The sequence below is a fragment of the Hemiscyllium ocellatum genome, chromosome 10, assembly GCF_020745735.1.
Source record: "Hemiscyllium ocellatum isolate sHemOce1 chromosome 10, sHemOce1.pat.X.cur, whole genome shotgun sequence".
Taxonomy (NCBI): domain Eukaryota; kingdom Metazoa; phylum Chordata; class Chondrichthyes; order Orectolobiformes; family Hemiscylliidae; genus Hemiscyllium; species Hemiscyllium ocellatum.
Genome location: NC_083410.1, coordinates 68,356,566 through 68,372,117, shown reverse-complemented (window position 1 = coordinate 68,372,117; position 15,552 = coordinate 68,356,566). Strand labels below are relative to the sequence as shown.

Below are 15,552 nucleotides of genomic sequence, written 5' to 3'. Positions count from 1 at the left end.
AAATTCTATGCAAGGACTGCCACAAACACTACGCCGGACAAACAGGAAGAAAGTTAGCCACTAGGATACACGAACACCAGCTAGCCACAAAAAGAAACCCTCCCTCCCTCCTAGCCGAACACGGATGAAAAAAACCACCATTTCAACTAGGACAACACATCTATCCTGGGACAGGCTAAGCAAGGACATGCCAGAGAATTCCTAGAGGCCTGGCACTCCAACCACAATGCCATAAACAAACACACAGATCTAGATACCATCTATCAACCCCTCAGAAAATGAACAGAAAATGACTTCAGCACAAACCCCAGGAACCCTATCCAAGAGAAAGATATAAATAGAAAGCAGGAGACAACAGCTTCGCTTCACTTGGAGGTCGCCACTGATGATGTTACCTAGCCAGGTAATGAAACGTCTGGATATCAAACCTACAGCTCAGTGAGCAAACCTACACCCTAAATCTCAACCTGAGCTACAAACCTTCACAAACCTTGCGAAAACAAAAGAATCTGTTAAGGATGTACTGAATTAAGTACTGATTGACCTCAATGAACTAATGGAAAGGATTAAGTTAATACAGCTGATGTGTAAATTAACTCTCAGAGGGCATTTCATAGAATCCCTACCATGGGGAAACATGCCCTTTGGCCCAACAAGTCCACACCAACCTGCTGATTAGTAACCCACCTTAACCCATTCTGCTACTCTCTTATCGCATATTTTCCCCTGACTAATGCACCTAACCTACACATTCCCCTAGTATTATAGGCAATTTTAGGATAGCCAATTCATCTGACTTGCACATCTTTGTATTGTGGGAGGAAATCCTCACAGGCACAGGGAGAATGTGCAAACTCCACACAGTCACCAGAGGCTGGAATCAAACCCAGGTCCCTGGCGCTGTGAGGCAGCAGTAACATGTAATAGAGCTGCTTAGAAGAAATCTTGTGGAACAGTGACAGTGTCGCTAACTCTGGTCTAGGATGCTCAGGTTCAAGTCCTAACTGCTCCATAGGAGTGTCTTAACATTTCTGAACAGGTTGATTAAATTGTATGAGAAACTTGGCTGGCATGGACGATTTGGACCAAAAAGAATCTGTTTTCATGCTCTATGACTGTAATAATAATTGGAAAGTATTTAAAAAGTGTATGTTGTTTCAAAATCATAAACAATTCTGATTGATGCAAATTATCAAAAAGGAGAAGTGGTGGCATGGATTTTTGTAAAAATTGGCATCGTGATTTTTAAGACTGGAGAGAAGTCTGCATGGTTGTCCACGATGGATCAATCACAGCTCACAAAGTGGGCAGAAACAATTAATGCCAATTGATGCAATTTCAAAGGAAGAAACTAAATGATACAATTTAAAGGGGGTGCTGCAGAGACACCTCATGGTTTATCTACACAATCTTAGACTGAAGATAGCACAAGTTCAAAAGTCTTTTCAGTTGCAAGTAAAAGTATATGGGACCGCCCCCCCCCCCCCCCCAAACCTCATCATCACCATCCCTCCACTGTCTTGAAAAACGAATATTATGCACAGCAGCAAAGAAGCTATGCTGAAACTTTAAATTAATGTTTAGATTCTCACTGGAATATTTCACCCAATTTTAGGCATTATACTTGGACAGAATATCAAGGCTTTAGACAAGTTGCAATTGAGATTCACTATATGTTCTCAGAGCTGTACAGCTTCAGTTATGAGGGGGGAAAAGAGTAGAGAAGCTGGGATCATTCATAACATTAGAGAAGGATAAAGGAGGATTTGACAGGTGTTCGAAATCATGTAATAATCAAATCACAAATAAAAGGGACATTATTTCCAATAACAGCAGCATTAACCAGATTCAGGCTTAAGCAACAGGCAAAACAACTATAGTGAAGTGTAAGAGATTTTTTTTAATGAAGTTATGATCTAGAATACATTATCTGAAAAGGTGGTGGAACCTGATTCAGCAATGACTTTTCAAAATAGAAATGGATAAATCTTTGATGGGAAAGGGGCAGCAGAATGCAGCTATTTCAAAAGTTATTCAGAAGAATTACCACAGACCAGATAAACCGAACAACTCCAACGCTGGATCAAATTCTAATAACTCCCTCCCAATCTGGTCCAGACATCTATCTGTATACTTCTACTTTAGAATGCAAAATCTTTTTCTGCGTTCCAAGTAATTGGCGCCATTTTATAAAATAGGCTAACATCTATTCTTTAAAAAAAAGATTTGTAGTATTCTGCATTAGTTTAAAATCTATTCCTTTGTAATGCTGCCAAACAGCATTAGATTTTTCAATGAGATGATTCCATTTGGGTTAGGGACTGTAATGTAAGTTTTAGGTTACATGTGCATTCTCCCAAATTTTCACCGAAACACTAAGGGCTCTGTGAAAATCTATAATATAAACCTGATGCTAAGTTAAATTACATTTGCAGTTTTGAAAAGGTGACTTGGTTATTTAAAGCCTTCCATCCAAAAGTCTATTATTCATAGTATTATTATGTAGTCCAAATGATTTATCAGTATCCAAAATTAGATTTGCTGCAGACTTCTCAGTAACTTTTTTTTAATCACTTCTTCCAAGTATAATTTAAGTACTTCCTCCCCATTTCTTTCCTCAATTCATTACACAGTACCGTACTGCAGTAGATTCCTACAGAGGCCTGCAGTATTCACTATCTTACTGAAGCAATCACTGTTCAAGCTGTTTGACCGAGAAGGATAGTTATTGCAGTGGAACCTAATTTTCTGGTAGCTTGATAATGGCACAAATATTTCTATGCTTGATTGGAACAGACTGCCAGTGGTGCAGGGTCATCTGTCCCAACAGCCCCGGCCGTTCTCTATCATCACTGCAGACACCAAAATCAGTCTTCCTGGGAGTCATCCAAAGGAAAGCAACATGCCCAAAGATCCCGACCATGTACTTACATCCTGTGTGGACCAGCTGCCTGACGTATTCACTGACATCTTCAACTTTTCCCTCCTACAAACTGAGGTCCCCACCTGCTTCAAGACCACCACCATCAGCCTAGTACCAAAGAAAGCACATGCAACTTGCCTTAATGACTACCACCCAGTGGCTCTGACTCTGTAATAAGGAGGTGCTTTGTGAAGCTGGTCATGACCCACATCTACTCTAGCCTCCCAGCCAGCCTCAATCCCCTACAATTTGCCTGAAGACAAAACAGTTCTAAAACAGATACCACTTTGTAGCCCTACACTCTTTCCTGGAACATATGCATAACAAGACAACCTTCATCACCAAGAAGGACACCGTACACATCAACTACAGCTCCACCTTTATCAACATAATCCCCTCCAGACTAATCTTAAAACTGTATTTCCATTTATGAAACCCTGTGGTGAGTTTATAATGGAAATTGCATACGTTTCCTTGCAAGCTTGTGATCACATCCTATGTTGCAAGGGAGTGTGGAGAGAAGATGGAATAAAAGTAAAGTATGAAGAAAGGAGATAATGTGGAGAGTGAGAAAGGGGAAATAAAAAGGAGAAAAGGAAATTGAAAAAATGAACGGCCCAGAGAGAGTAGCAGCAGCAGGGTGGAGTAAAGCTAGGAAATGATTTGAACCTAGCGTGCTCCACTACAGTGTGACAACTCAATACTTGTTTTGATATCAATGTATGCTATTTATTGTATTAATATTTAGACCTCACAAAACAGATTAAAAATTAAATGTGAAGTATGATCTTATTAAAAAGTGATTTTTTGAATCATGGTAAGCTGTGAAATGTTCATTACAAGGAGGTCTAGGTGGCCTTTCAAAAACAAAAATCAATATGCAGATACTAATAAGCAATTAAAGTAGGCAACTGGCAGGAAAGTGGATGTTACAAAAGGCACATATGTACAAGAATAAAAGGAGTCTCATTACTCATGGAATGGTATTTTTGCTCTAAAACGGAATGCAACAAAAAGATTCACTGCCTGGTTCCTTGCACAAGGGATTGTCCTAATGGGATTTTCAGTTGACTATGTGATCTTTTCCATAAAATACAAGAATGAGGTGTGTTCCAATTCAAACAAACTTTATGGATGGGAGATGTCCAGTACTCCACTAACATCCAGCCTCTGCTGCCTAGCACATTTCCCCACCAGAATATTTTAAGCATATTCTGTTACTTTAAATGATGCAGTGAAGTTTACTCGAGTATCACATTTATTTACCAGTTTGTAAATTTTCAAACACTGAAGACAGGTGGGTGAAAAGGATCTACATTAGAAGATCTCTCAAATTGATAATGGTCATGGACAGAACTCAATATGCAGCTCTCAGATACATGGCCACGAATGAAGCCTCAATAGTTAATGTACTTTAGCACCCAAGTTACAATCCTGTCAGAACTCAGTAAGCTCTTGCTCTTGAATGTGGGAGAAAGTGTAGTAAAGCATTCAAATAGTTGTCAACAATAACATTTACAGCAAAACACAAAACAAATAAGTTGCATATACTTTTGTTACTAAACAGGGATTGCTTGCCTTTGTAACAAAACACTTGATTTGATTTATTGTAGTCATATGTACTTCAGTACAATGAAAAACTTCTGTGAGCAGTACAGGCAGACCATAGCAATCAAGGACATATCGATCATAGATGCTTAGACAGAGCAAGGCATATAGGCTACAACTGTACAGGAAGTGTACAAAGGAAGATCAACATTATTTGAAGTTAGAGTGTCCACTCGGCAGGAAAGAAGCTGTTCTTGAACCTGTTGGTGCATATTCAAGCTTCTGTATCTTCTGCCTGACGGTAGAGATTGGAATGGGTCTTTGATGATGTTAGTAGCCTTTCCACAGCAACAAGAAGTGTAAACGGAATCCATAGATGGGAGATTGCCTTCTGAGCTGGTCCAGGCTTTGCACAAAACCTTCTGTAGTTTATGGTCCTGGTCAGAGCAATTGTCACACCAGGCTGTTAAGCATCCAGAAAGTTTGCTATGGTACATCTGTAAAAGTTGGTGAGGATCCTTATGGACATGCAGACTTTCCTCAGCTTCCTGAGGAAGAGGCGGCGTTGTTGTGCCTTCTTAACTGCCGCATCTACATGTAAAGTCCAGGACAGATTGTTGGTTATCGTCACTCCGAGGAACTGGATGCTCTCAACCCTCTCTATCTCACCTCTGATAATGTAGATAGGGACGTCTCCTCCTCCTCTCTTCCTGAACTCAACAATCAGTTCTTTTGTTTTGCCAACATTGAGAGAGAAGTTATCATTGCACCACAACACCAAGCCCTCTATCTCCTTCCTGTATTCTGACTCATCATTGTTTGATATTTGTCCACACTTCAGAAAATCAGATCATGCTAAGTTCCTCTTCCCAGCTAACAAGCAGAAGCTGGGATGGGAAGATCCTTCATAGAATGTAGTGCAATGCTGGTCTGAGACAGCAGTAGAACTTCTCTGGGACTGCTTGGAATCAATAATCTGGATCATATTCAAGAACTCAGCAGACAACCTGGACAAATACACCACCACTGTCACAGACTTCATTAGCAAGTGCATACGTGACTGTGTACCAAAGAAGTCAATCCAGCAGTTCCCCAACTGTAGACCTGGAATGTACCGGGAAATCCACTGCCTACTGAATACAAAGTGGGCAGCATTCATTTCAAAAGACTCAGATCTATACTGAAAATCCAGATATGATCTCTGCAAAGTCAGAGATGCCAAGCAATAGTACTGAACCAACTTAGAGGCCCAAACCAACCATGTGTTGGTTGCCTCCTGTGATGAGGCCTACATAACAGGATACAAAATGAAGCAAAGCAAGATAGCAAACAAAAAATCCTTCTCTAATGCACTCAATACTTTCTATGCTTGATTGGAGCAGACTGCCAGTGGTGCAGGGTCATCTGCCCCAACAGCCCTGGCCGCACCTGTTCTCTATCACCACTGCAGACATCAAAATCAGTCTTCCTGGGAGTCATCTAAAGGAAAGCAACATGCCCAAAGTTCCCGATCATGTACTTGCTTCCTGTGTGGACCAGCTGCCTGACGTATTCACTGACATCTTCAACTTTTCCCTCCTACAAACTGAGGTCCCCACCTGCTTCAAGACCACCACCATCAGCCTAGTACCAAAGAAAGCACATGCAACTTGCCTTAATGACTACCACCCAGTGGCTCTGACTCTGTAATAAGGAGGTGCTTTGTGAAGCTGGTCATGGCCCACATCCACTCTAGCCTCCCAGCCAGCCTCAATTCCCTGCAATTTGCCTGAAGACAAAACAGGTCCACAACAGACACCACTTTGTAGCCCTACACTCTTTCCTGGAACATATGGATAGCAAGGACACCTACATCACCAAGAAGGACACCGTACGCATCAATTACAGCTCCGCCTTCATCAACATAATCCCCTCCAGACTAATCTTAAAACTGAAACCTAGGCCTCGGCTTTACTCTCCAACTAGCTCCTCAGTTTCCTGACCCACAGATTACAAAATGAAGATAGACAACCACACCTCCTTCATGATAACCCTCAACACTGGAGACCCCCAAGGATGAGTTCTCAGCCCGTTACTATATTCCTGACACACGCATAACTGTGTAGGCAAGCTCCAAACAACCACCACTTACAGGTTTGCTGACGACTCCATTGTGGTAGGATGGATATCAAATAACAGTCAGAATAGGGGAATGAGATAGACGCTTTGGTGTTGTGGTGCAATGATATCAAATCTCTCTCAATATCAGCAAAACAAAAATATTTATATTCTTGCACCCAGTGCTGCATCACTATCAAGAACTAAAGGCGAAATTTCACCTGCTGATCATCTTCCTCCTTGAAAGACTACTGCTGTTGCTGCTCTCCAGCACGGACATATCCAAAACATTGTTTCTTCCCTGTTCTAGTTGTTGAGCGCACACCATTCCAATATTATGCAGCATACTCTCTCTCTGTAATGTACTGCAAAGCCAATTCAGATCGATCCAAGCATTGGAATCTCATCTTGAGCAGCCATCATCTGGTCCATGATGCCCCTAGTTGAAGAATGGGCAGCACTGTATCTGCACTTGGCGAGTTCTATCAAAACAGAAAGTCAAGCATGGCCGGAAAGAATGGCCCTCAGCTCCCACAAGCCATCTACTCATGACAACTAGATCTTGAAATGAGGCAAGATCTTGAAGCATCATGGCAGTTTCCAGGATACTGACACAGATCTCGAAGATGCAGTAGCTATGCATAAATGCTCTAAGCTGCACAGTTAATTCTGTACACAGCAGTGTGCTGATGTGGGTCACTGCCATGCACAGACCATGGAGGCTCATACTGAAAAGTAAAGAATTAGAGGAAATGCTGGTTCTGAACACAAAGGTTAGACAGTGACTGACAGTAAAACATTCCATTTAATCAATTAATAAATACAGTGCTCATAATATGTATGTGCACCCATCATCTGGGAGAAAACAGAAATGGTAGCAAAGCCAACCACCTAGGCTGTTGCGCTGATTTTGTCACGGGGAAGAGATGAAACAGTCTTCTCTGGGACAAATTGCATTTGTAACATCCTTGAGGCATTAGTGATCGAAGGACTAACAGTTTCCACACAGATCCCCAGTAGATTCTTAGAACAAGCCAATTGCATAAAAACTACAAAGTTATTATCCATAACATTATATATGGCATGTGTGGAGAGGCATGACCAATGACATTACCTGGCAATGACATAACAGACATAGGGAGCCTGGAAGTGATGTCATTGCATTCCAAAAAGGTATCAGGGAGGCAAAGCAACTATGGGCTCCAACTGTATTGGGACAAGCTAGGATGTGAGGGAGGTGGTTATACTTACAACAACAATACGGGTTGGGAGATAAAGCCAACTACTCCAGGAACAGTGACTACTGTACCTAGAAGTGATTGGGGAGAGGGGGGGGGGGGGGGGGGGGGATGATGGAGATCACAGGGGTTGTGGGAGAAAGGTGGTGGCTGCTGGAAGAAAGTTACATAAATTCACATTATTCTATTGTGCAAACTACATTCAGGCTATGCCATCTTTGGACAAGCAGCCACTTCACTGCACTTGAAAATGACATCTGTTTACTTTCAGTCCTTTGCTTCACCTAGAATCACACATGAGAAACTCAGCCTAAAAATCAATGTCTGCTTGAAGGCAACTGAGAAAGGCTGGCTACCCTTTCCTTCCAAGTACATGTCCTGTGCCAGCAGATGTCAACAGTTCAATTATGGTGCCCAGAGACATCCTCAGTCTATACCAGTATAGTGTCAGCTGAAGAAATTAGAGCAAGGACAGTAAATTCTGGTCCCCTCGATACCCTCTGCATTGAGAGGAGGACTCCTGCCTACAACTTCTCCCTCTGTAGTCTGTGTGGCAGCACCGGAGCTTGCTATTTCTCCGTGGCTCGATGATGCCCTTCTACAATCTGAACTCTGCACAGTCCTTGTATGACTGCAAATATGTCAACAGCTCCTGTTGTCACTGAAGCTGTTGCTGATAGGTACAATGATCCTACATGGGAAATATCAGAATCAAAACAACTTCTCACTGATTTGATTTTTGATCAGTCATACCAAGCAGAATGAAGCTTTATTACAGGCAGATTTACAAGGGAAGACCTCCAAGAAGCAGGACCATGTAACACCTCAATATAGATTGTTGACTTTATGCAGATGTGTGAAACACAAGCCATATCATGGAAAAACATTTTGATGTTTACTGTAGTCAGAGTACACTTATCCCAAGAAAACAAAAAGTTAATATACAGTACTTCGTGTTAACAGATCAAAACAGCTCCATGTCTTTGTCCAAATACGAGATCTTTAAATGTTTGAGAACTAGCAATCACAGGTGATATTTAAACTCAATAATTAGTTCTACAGCTAAGTTACAGCTTGTGGAATAAAGGAACAGTAATAACGTGAATACAAAAATTGGCTGAGTGATAGGAAACACAAGTAGCAGTCAATGAATGTTTTTCAGGCTGAAGGAAGATTTGTAGTGAAGTTCCCCAGAGTATGGTTAAAAGGATCCTTGCTTTCCCTGATATATATTAACGATCTAGATCTTGGTATGCAGGGGCCATTTGGATGGTTATAAAATGTGAGGACAGTGTAGAACTCCAAAAAGAGAACATACCCCTTTAAAACTGAATTTCCAATACTTACTGCGTAGCATGAGATTTTATTTAACTATTACACTAGTAACAAAGTTTCTAGCATATTAAACAACAGGGAAGAATCACAAGAATCATTGAGGAGGTCATGATGCCCATTGAACAGTTGTTCAGGATTCACAGGTTATGTATTTATTTTCTAATAGGATAGTGTATTCTATCTCAGCTGCTGCTTAAAAACTTTTAATAAGCTTTTTGAAAATTGCTTACAATTGGTCAATTGTCTATCATTAGATTAGATTACTTAGTGTGGAAGCAGGCCCTTCGGCCCAACAAGTCCACACCGACCCGCCGAAGCGCAACCCACCCATTCCCCTACATTTACCCCTTCACCTAACACTACGGGCAATTTAGCATAGCCAATTCACCTAATCTGCACATCTTTGGACTGTGGGAGGAAACCGGAGCACCAGGAGGAAACCCATGCAGACATAGGGAGAATGTGTAAACTCCACACAGTCAGTCGCCTGAGTCGGGAATTGAACCCGGATCTCTGGCGCTGTGAGGCAGCAGTGCTAACCACAGTGCCACCGTGCCACCCACCTGTGATCACAAGGGCCCAAAAATTAAATTCAAGTAGAAATAGGTGGATAGGTGTCAGATGGATTTCAATGCAGACAAGTGTGAGGTGATGCATTTTGGTAGGAAGAACATTGAAAGAATAGGAAGTCAAATCTAAAAGGGGTGCAAGAGCAGATGGACTTGGGGTATATATATGAATAGATCATTGAAGGCAGTCAGACAGATGGATAGAGCAGTTAAAAAAGCATATAGTTACTATGGTTTAAAAATCAAGATTTTATTACACCATCAGTTTTAGAGAAAGCTGCATATACACATTTAGGAAGAATACAAGGGATGAAAATTCAGCAGTGATGAGTTCTTAAAAGGAAATGAGACATTAAAATAATTAAATTGTTGAAACCTAAGGATGGATTACCACCCCATCCACCCAGCTTATCTGGAAATACTTTAATTTAGAGTGAAATATTAAATTTCACTGAAGATAAAGCGATTAATTTTAGAAACAACGAAGGATGGTAATTATCCTTCATTATAATGCAAACCCATTCGAATGGATCAGTTAAAAGTGAGTACCTGTAACCTCTAACCCCTTACAATACGTAAACAGGCTATCAACGAAGAGGCTATTAATATTGTGTTTTTTGTAATCCAAAACGTGAACCGATTGACATTTCTGCGACTTACTTAGCTACATCCTCCTGGTCTCTTCACTCAACCTCCCCAAGCAGGATTACACAGCCCTCTTACAAGAATCAATTTTGAGCAATATTGGGATCTAAATTTTGCACAAGACATTTAACTGGAAATCTGAATGAGAAATTAACATAATACTGGACTCAAAATTTTCATTAGTTTGCAATGTATTTGAATCCATAAAACAGCTTTCTACATTTTGTGCAACAAAATTAAATAAAATTAGTTGAGAGAAACTGGAATGTAGAGTTCTAACTATTTCAAGTCAAATTTCCTTGTATTTTGAACTTTAAAAACCCAGGATGTACACTGCAACATTGCATGTTCACTCTCCTAGCTCAGTGTAAGAGTGTATTCATTGTCCAAGAGAATCTGTGTGTGTTAGGGTCAAACAAAAATACAAAAATTGACAATATTTAATTATCCTGATTCATGTTATTGAAGAGTGCAACTACCAGTAAAAAAAATTTAAAATCCCAAAGATGAAACTCAATTTAGCCTAGACTGATCTTAATTAACATTCTTGTGCATGTTAGTATAATAGAATTTTTTTTAAAAAATGCTGGGGATCAATTAGGAATGTAATGATGTTTTAAAATTACAAACACATCAGCATAACTGCCTACAGCTCTGCTGGTTTAGTGCAAGGCCCAGACTTTAAAGTGTCTTCAGGGACCATTGCAGGATGAGTACAATATTAAAAAGAGAGAGTTTGGTTGTTCTGCTAGTTAAATTGTTAATGGGGTTACTATACAAACTAATTAGAATTAAAGTGGAACGGCTGGTTTCTCCTATCTTTTAAGCTTTGTTCTACTAATTCTTTTTAAAATGATTAATTTCTTACCCATCAGTTATCCACATCACATAGCTTTTCTGCCAACACATCTGTGACTCAACATAAAACGTTTTTTATCTTTGACTGGCACCCTTTCTTCTGTGGAATGGATGAATTGAGATTTTCCACAGATTTTTCTAATTCCTCAGTCTGACCAGACTTAATGATGCTGAAATCTAAACCAACTGAAACAAAATGTTATACTGTGAAAAAAAATCCACTTGGGAAATGACTTTCCAACACTACCATGTGTGCAATTTGAAAAAGTGCAACCACTCTTTAGCCAAAAATCACTCACCTGACTGTTCCTACCACCCACAGGATGTCAACCTGCAGATTGTTTCAGAGAAAATCTCTGGGACACCCGCACCAGAAACCCCTCCACCCAATGGCTGAACACTTCAGCTCCCCCTCCAACTCCATCAAGGACATGCAGGTCCTGGACCTCCTCCATCACCAAACCCGAACCACCCAACGCCTGGAGGAAGAACGCCTCATCTTCCGCTTTGGGAACCTGGAACCACACGAAATTAATGCAGATTTCCCCTCCGCATTCTCCCCCCCCCCCCCCCCCCCCCCCCCCCCCCCCCCCACCACACACACACACCTCTCAGTCCAAAACCTACAACTTGGTACCACCCTCTTGGGCCGTATTATCTTTCCCCTCTATCCACTCCACTCTCCTCTCCAACCTGTCACCTTTTCACCCCATCTTCATCTCCTCCCTTCCCAACCCCATCCCCCTACCATTTATGTCTCCGTCCCGGTCCTCAAGTTTCATTCTTGATGAAGGGATTATGCCCAAAACATCGATTCTCCTGCTTCTCAGATGCTGCCTGACCTGCTGTGCTTTTTCAGCACCACACAACTCTGATCTCCAGCATCTACAGTTCTCACTTTCTCCCTGTTCCTACCTCCTGGACAGTTCTCTAGAATCTGAATTTGTTTCTGAAATATCAAGTAACCTGTGCTGGAAAGTTTACTTAAATACCTAAATATGGATCTGGTCTCGCTCAGCTATAATATTAAAGCATTTGTAAACAACTGGGCATGATACACACACTTAAAGAGGCGTTACTAAATTACCAAGGGACTGTTGGTGTCATAGCTGTGGAACCAAAGCACATAACTGTCAGCATGAAAGAGAGCAGAATACTATGCAAGAGAATGGCATGGAAAAAGATAAACTTTGTTGAAATACATTATTCGGAGTTAGTTTGTACAGTAGCCATCCATAAGCATAGATGACGGAGTGGCTGTCATGAAATAAAATGGTCCAGTCTTCCTTTCCAGATATTGTAAAATACACTACAAAATTATAATTGTTTTCCACATTCTTAATGCCACAGTAAAAGTATTTCAGTTCAACACATGCCTTTTTTTTCTCTAAAGCACCACAGCTTCTTATAGTGCAACAGGCATCTCAACAACGGATCATTTTTGAATTGCAGTGATCTCAGAAACAATTTATAGCATTTTTGCATTCAAGATAAATACATTTTGCCATAACTCAAGTCAGTTTAGCATATTTAACAAAAAGGGTTGCATTTTATATTAAATCAATACTGCCTTCAAGTCTGAATACGATAAGAAAGAATCAAATTTTATTGAACCTATTTTTGAAGCTTTTACGCATTTCTCAATTTGACTAACTATAGAAGATACTGCATCTTTAACGAAGAAATTTCAATAATGGTTAAATGACATAAGAAGCGGTCAGCACTGATGCCTCACAGCGCCAGAAACCCAGGTTCAATTCCCGCCTCAGGCGACTGACTGTGTGGAGTTTGTACATTCTCCCCATCTCTGCGTGGTTTCCTCCGGGTGCTCCGGTTTCCTCCCACAGTCCAAAAATGTGCAGATTAGGTGAATTGGCCTTGCTAAATTGCCCATAGTGTTAGGTGAAGGGATAAATGCAGGGGGATGGGTCTGGGTGGGTTGCGCTTCGGTAGGTCGGTGTGGACTTGTGGGGCTGAAGAGCCTGTTTCCACACTAAGTAATCTAATCTAAAAAAACACATCAAGAAATTAAATATCCTCCGAATACAAGGATCTGACAAGCCTGGTAGTTGATAAATCATACATTAAAATGTCAATAATTCGAAGTGATGAGTTTTCATCCAATGACTCGATGCTTGTGTAAGAGTATAGACCAGGAGCTGTTTGTTTTATTGTACGTCAGTTTGTAAACTTAGGCAGTTGGAACCAATAAATAATGCAATCATTCAATTTTGCAGCACAAAGTAGGCCATTCTGCCCATTGTGACAATGCCAACTCTTTGAAAGAACTACTCAATTGGTTCTATTCTCCCCACTGTTTTCCTTTGGCTCTAACTTTCTCCCCTTAATATTGATCCAACTTCCCTTTGAATAACTCTGCATCTAGCAGTCTTACAGACAGTACTAAAACACTGAGGGCCAACTTGTTCTTTCCAATAAATCATTAATTTAAGCCAAAAAGTGGAAATGCTATCAACAACAATACAAGTCTCTGAGATATGTCATTTGGATATTTCAAATTAATGAATTTAATTAACAGATGCCAATCTTCATTCACTGATAACATTATCACTTCAGATTCACAAGAGCATGGGGTCATGCCCTACCCCAGAGATCTGACAAAAATCTAGCGTGGTCTTGGAGCAATAGAAAGCAGGGATCTGAGCTGCAGCTGGAGGAGAACTGTGGCAGCAGACAGCAGCAGAAGAGACAGCCTTAGATAGAGATTAGTCCTTAACTGCAGGAAAGTGAAATTGCCCTCAGCTCTCACATTTGATGACTAATGGCAGAGTGAATCAGAGGGTCACTGAACCTCAAGTGAGAAGAGACATTGAGAGGGTGGGCTTTTATGGTGACTTCAGCCAATATGAGAACTGAACCCACAATGGAGAACTGGCAGTGACATAACTGGCAATAGAACTGCAAGTGACATCACAGGTGAGAGAGAAAAGCCATTGTACTTTTATCTTCAGTTTGGACTGATAAGTTTATTTTGGCAGGTTTTAAAACGTAGTCAAGTGTGAACATATTTTTGACTCAAGTCCTCAGTATTTTTTTAATAGAATCCCCACAGTGCAGAAACAGACCATTCAATCCAACTATCCACATCAGCTCTCCAAATAGCATCCAACTTCGACCCATACCCCTTCTCCATCCCTGTGATTCTGCATTTCCCATGGCTAACCCAATTAACCTAGACATTCCTGAACCTTACAGGTAATTAGTATGGCCAATCCACCCAACTTACACACCTTTGGACTATGGGAAGAAACCAGAGCACCAATCAGAAACTCCACAGACAGTTACCCAAGGCTGGAATCGAACCTAGGTCCCTGACACTGTCAGGCAGTGCTAACCACAGAGCCACTGCGCTACCCTTCCAGATCAGTTCACATGATAATTAAATTAGGCAAACTTTTGTAGGTCACCCAGTCCCATCAAATACATATCATTCACCACATGGATACTCCAGAACCACATACAAAGCAAACGTCAGCTGAAGGACTATAAACCATTGTTTTGATGCTTCACTAGCAGCTAGCAACACTGATGAATCTGCAAGGCTGTAAACTGTGTTGATAGCTTATCTCAGGAGATGGCCATAGAGTCAAAGATGCACAGCATGGAAACAGGCCCTTCACTCCAACTCGTCCATGCTGACCAGATATCCTAACCTAATCTAGTCCCATTTGCCAGCATTTGGACCATATCCCCCTTAACCCTTCCCATTCATATGCCCATCCAGATGCCTTTTAAATGCTGCAATTGTACCAGACTCCACCTCTTCTTCTGACAGCTCATTCCATACATGTACCACAATGTGTGAAAAAGTTTCCCTTTTGCTCCTTTTTATATCTTTCCCCTCTCACCCTAAACCTACGCCGTCTAGTTCTACACCCTCCCACCCCAAGGAAAAGACCTTATTTATTTATTCTATCAATGCCTGTGATTTTATAAATCTCTATAAGGTCACCCCTCAGCCTTCAATGCTCCAGGTAAAACAGCCTCAGCCTATCCAGCCTCTCCCTAGAGGTCAAATCCTCCGACCATGGCAATGTCCTTGCAAGTCTTTTCTGAACCCTTTAAAATTTCACAACATCTTTCTGATACTAATGAGACCAGAACTGTATGCAATATTTCAAATGTAGCCTGACCCTGTAGAGCGGCATCATGACCTCCCAACTCATTTACCCAATGCTCTGACCAATAAAGGAAAGCATACCAAATGCTGCCTTCACGATCTTATTTACCTGCAACTCCACTTTCAAGGAACTATGAACCTGCACTCCAAGGTCTCTTTGTTCAGCAACACTCCCCAGGATTTTACCATTAAAGTGTA

General features: G+C 41.0%; 1 protein-coding gene across 1 annotated transcript in view; it reads right to left on the bottom strand.

The window, feature by feature from the left end:
• LOC132819796 (rho guanine nucleotide exchange factor TIAM2) overlaps positions 1-15,552 on the bottom strand; it is a 401,154-nt gene that overhangs the window by 375,943 nt on the left and 9,659 nt on the right. The window lies entirely within an intron of this gene.